Source organism: Dasypus novemcinctus, chromosome 1 (assembly GCF_030445035.2).
Source record: "Dasypus novemcinctus isolate mDasNov1 chromosome 1, mDasNov1.1.hap2, whole genome shotgun sequence".
In the NCBI taxonomy this organism is placed as follows: Eukaryota; Metazoa; Chordata; class Mammalia; order Cingulata; family Dasypodidae; genus Dasypus; species Dasypus novemcinctus.
In genome coordinates, this window is record NC_080673.1 from 10192765 (window position 1) to 10197942 (window position 5178).

General features: G+C 41.4%; 1 pseudogene; it reads right to left on the bottom strand.

The window, feature by feature from the left end:
* Positions 1–200: 200 nt before the first annotated feature.
* On the bottom strand, positions 201–1501 carry LOC101427365 (WAS/WASL-interacting protein family member 2 pseudogene; annotated as a pseudogene).
* Positions 1502–5178: the final 3677 nt, after the last annotated feature.

Below are 5178 nucleotides of genomic sequence, written 5' to 3' on the forward strand. Positions count from 1 at the left end.
TGCCAATATAAAGAGTCCAATTACCAAGTCCAGAGACAAGATGCATAGATGGAGATGAGCTGGGAGGATGCTTGGAGTCTAGGGATTGGTTGCACTGGAGAAACACGATGGAGCTCTCATGCAGGTTTCAGGAGAATGGAGGGGACCATCTGAGAAGAGAAGGGTCATCCTTTTCCTGAGGAACAGGAACGAGTCAGGCTTCACCTGAGAATGGGTGGCAGAGGTGGGGCTCCACGGGCAGCTCGGTTTGTTTTGCTGGGATATATCCTCTGAAAGTGTTTATATTCTTCTGGAGCAGGAAAATCTTCTACTGGATGGAAGGAATACTTTGACTCAAAATCAACCAAGAAGGACCGGACAGTGGTAATAGAATCTCTGTGGCCATTCCTCGGGGGTGGTGGGGGAGGAGGGGGTGGCCCAGCTGGTGTCCTTGAGGGTGGAGGTGGGGGCTTTCCTCGGCTTGAGGGCATCTGACCCATGCATTCGGTATGGTGGTGGGGGAGGGGGAGCAGCCCTGGCACCATTTCGGATCATGGGTGGTGGGGGTGGAGGACCTGGTCCCCGACTAGGAGGGTCTTGGGCTGGAGAAGGTGGCCTATTGCTCTGTAAAGAGGGGGAGGCTGAGGAAGGTGGAGGAGGTGCTAGGCATCTAACAGGCCTGGTGTCTTCCTATGCAAAGCATTGGGTGTCTGTGGCAGCTCAGGGGCTGACTCATTAGTGGGACTGGAGGGTCCACTGGGGACCCCAGGAGGCTGGCCATAAAGTGGAGGAGGAGGAGAGCCAGAGACTGGCCACTTGGTCCTGTTCTGATGTTCACAGGGGAAGGAGGTGGTTTGACTGGGGGTGGAGCAGGAGCTCCTTCTCGACCAGGATGAAGTCTCTGTCCTGGTGTTGTAGGCTAGGGCTTTTTTGCTATGCATGGGCAGAGGTGTAGGAGCTGCATTGGCACGCTGCCCTGGGGGTGAGGGAGGAGGGGCAGAGGAGCTGTGCTTCATGCCTGTACTGCTGGTGGTATTAGGCCGGGAGAGGTCCGGTAAAGAGGGTCTCTGCGTCCGAGGCAGTTCTGGGAGTGAAGCTCGGCTGCCATCTGCATCATCTTGAGGGCGGCCACTGGCTGTAGACACTGGAGGCCTTGGGGCTGCAGCTTGAGAACTGGGGACTTGAAGGGCTGGTTTAACAGCTAGGTTTCCTGAAGTATCCTTGGCTCCCACAGGTCTGAGCTTCGGCTCGCCTCCTTGGAAGAGACATCCCTTGGGCTGCAGGGCAGATGCTCCACAGCCATAACCAGCACTGCCTCCTTTGGGTTTCTCAGGGATGGGAGCCCTCCAATCATTAATGTTGTTCGCCTTCTTCAGCTTGGTCCCTTTGCAGATGTCCTGTACGAGAGCACCTCGACCTCGCTGCTCATCTCTCCTCAGCTGGGGCTGCTCTGTGTTTGTGTGATTAAAAGCAGGAGGGGGAGGGGGCCCAGGTGGGGGGCAGGGGGAGGAGGGATTGGCATCCTTGCCCTGCTCCCAGTTGGCACTGTTCTCTCTCCGTTTCCATTTGCAGCTTTAGGTCACTCATATACCTCACCATCTGTGATCTTCAGAGTCCTTGATTTCCAGAAATATTCTGAGGTTTCCTTTAGTTCAGCATTGCAGTAATTCTCACTCCTTTCCTTAAGCTCTTTAATCTCAAGTGTACGGACTTCATAGCCCCCAGTTCATGCTGGGAGTGAGTATGAAGTCTCTGGTTTGCTGAAACAGCTTGAACCAGCAGTCCGTGAATTTCAGAATTACTTCAGAGCTCTTTCATCTCCAACTCTAACTTCCCCATCTTCCTCTTGACAGAAATCAGTATGAAGCGACATAATACAAAATTTTGACTACTAAAAGTTTTTGTTAAGAAAGTTAAAAAAAAAATGGACAGGGGAGTGGATGTAGCTCAAGTGGTTGAACGCCTGCTTCCCATGTGCAAGGTCCCGGCTTCGTTCCCAGGAACCTCCTCAGAGTTACTCAGTAAATCAACAGATGGTCTTAGCAACAGTCCTTATTTCCAGAGGTTCTCTTCTGGTTTGTAAAAGGTGTTAAGAATCCCTCAAAACAGTAAGTTATTCAGAAACCAAACCTTCCCCAGTGTCCGCGAACAAAAAAAAATCTGCTTTTTCTTTTTAGTAGGTATCAGGAACCAAACCCAGGACCTCCCATGTGAGAGGCAGGTACTCAGCTGCTTGAACCACATCTGCTCTCTGCTGGTCTGTTTTTTTTTTTTTTTTTTGCTTATTGTCTATTTGTAATTTCTTCATTGTCTGGCTCATTGTTTTTGCTCATTGTCTTGTCTGCTTATTGGTTTGTTTTTTTTTTTCCTCATTGTCTGCTCATTGTTTTTGCTTGATGTCTCCTCCTTGTCTGCTGCTTGTTGTTTGTCTTTTTTAGGAGGTATTGGGAACCGAACCCAGGACCTTGCATGTGGGAGGTGGGTGCCCAACTGCTTGAGCCTCATCAATTTCTCCAGAGATAGCATTTGCACTTTGTTAAAGACACTAAACAAGCAAGGGGGCAGGGCTAGAATTAATCTTATGGTGATGGATTAGATTGAGCCTTATCAGAAAAATCTGAAGATATATATAAAATAAAGAGAGAGAGTAGAGAGAGGGGGAAAGGAAGAGGGAGAAAAATAAGCATATCTACACATGTTAATAAGCATGTATATTTCCTAATTCTGTCCTTTGAGAAAGTCCTCAAACTGTGACCCAGGAGCAAGACTATACCTATCACTTAAATATTTATTTCAGCAAACAATTAGCAAACAAAAAGAAAGCAAGACTTTTTGGACAAATGGCTGATTCTGCAGCTGGGACAGGGAAAATCCAAGGTGCATTTGTGACTCTTAGAGTGTCAAGAGGCAAAGAAGGGCTAAAAAAATATTGGGGCATGCCTGGAGGCCACAAGAAACAACCTGAAAGAGCTCTCAGTGACCAAAGCTGGAATATTTTAAACAACAAATAAAGTGACAATTCTGGTTTAATTAACAACAAATAAATATCCATGAATTCATATGCGTATCAATAATACATCAGTAAATAAATAAATGGTAGAGAAGAGACTAATCATCCTTATAGAAGAAACTCTATGACAAATGTAGGAGTAATGAGATAAATTTAAAAATTATTGGAACACCACAGCAAAATCTGATTGAAAATTGATTATTTTAAAAGTACAATTTGAAGTAGCATGAAATATTAGGCATAACTTTAACAAGAAATGTGCAAAATCTCTCTATTGAAACTAAATAACATTGCTGAGTATTTTAGTTTCATGGGCTGATGATCTCACTTCTGTCTTACTCAGTAAAAAGAATCCATCATACTGAATACATAAGACTGGCACCGTGAAGATTATTTCTATAATCATTTAGAGATAATGAAACTGTAGGCGGATATGTTTGAATTCTTCAGTCACATATTTAGAAGCCAGATCAACTAACTGCTAGCTCATGACTATTTATGCTTGATATTTATACATATATTCCTTTTCAAATCATTGACCTTCTTATCCATAATTAATAATAATATTTGTGGCCAAACATTCAAAGCTAATTAATTGTTTGGTTTGAGACCTAAAAAATACCTTGCAACTATATTTTCAAAATTAACCCTAAAGCTAAAATGTCTTTTCCCACTTTGCAACAATTTTACCTTAGATGCCACTCTTTCCCTGGAGCTCTTGGAGCCCTTAGAGACAAATGATACCTGGCTGAGCTACTTAGAAAAAAAGAGAATCTCCTCATAAAGACATTCCTACACCAAAATTTTAGAAGATCACTTTTTTAAAAAAATTTTCTTAGGCAATTCCAGTCAACAACTAAAGGAAACAATCTTCTGTCCTCCAGGCAAGACAAGATAGAATCCTTCTTCTTTGCCATCAATTATTATTGACTCACATCCCTTACTCTCTGTTGACATTTCTTGAGGGTATCATTTTGCCCACCTAATCACTTTCCTTACGAAAATGGCTTGGCTGACCCTGAAAACATTCCTCTAACATTTTGCCTGATGAAACCATGTGCAGTCTTCAAAGAAGTGCCCATTCTGTACCGAGATAAATGATAAAATGCACAAATGGGTGGATAAAGTGCCTATCACGGAGGGGCAAGAATAACATTTATATGATGCTTCAAGTTCAGACTTTGGAGCAAACCTCTCCATTATACTATAGATCTGCTTACAGAGAAAAACAAAATTGAAAGAAGCTTTTCATCATGCTGCTTTCCATTTAAATCCTAAATGATTGCAGTGTCCTGTGCACCTTGCGTTGTTAATTTTATACATCTTAAAGCCATAGCGAGAATAATGAACATATGTTGTTTTTTATTTTTGTGTGAAAAAGGTGTAATTTGTTCTATGTAATCATTTAAAAGTCCCAAACTTCAGTATTTCCTTTCTGTCAAATCTTTATTTTGTCATATACTGTAAATGTCTATAAATAAAAGTAGCTAAAAAATCTCTCAACTCTTGATAATCTCAGGTTGAAGAAGACAAGAAAAAATTCCCAGACTCACTTTATTAAAATATGTATCAGGCCATTGGGATCAGGTATAGCTCAATGGGTTGAGAGCCTGCTTTGCATATTTGAGGTCCCAAATTAATCCCCAATACTGTCTAAATATATGTGTCAGGCCAATCAAAAATAAATATGTTTAGGTAATTACAGCAGCAAGAATTCAGTAATCCAATTCCGGATTAAAAAAATGTCAACGTATTGTCCTGTCATTACTTATTTAAGTTTTCATAATTTAATATTATTTATTCAGGAACAATGATAAATGAAGGATATTTAACTAAAATTCACTTTAATAGCAAACTGCCATTTTCTGGAAAAAATAAGGGAGAAATAAATATAAAATACTTTGCATTAGATCCATTGAAACTGAAAAGGAAAATAATATTGTTAAAGAGAAAAGGAAAACACAATTAAAATTAAAACATTAATCCTTAAGTTAAGTTCATAAAATGTCTAAACAGCCAAGCCACTTATATTTTAAACAGTATTTCTAGAGGTGTGTGTGTATGTGTTGCGATTTTGCAGAAATTGGGACAGATCTACAGGTAATAGAAGAGTTGTTTGATTAATGGTAGAGAAAACAAAGACTAAGTGATTGTTTTTGATTTAAAATTATTTCATGAATATGAATTAG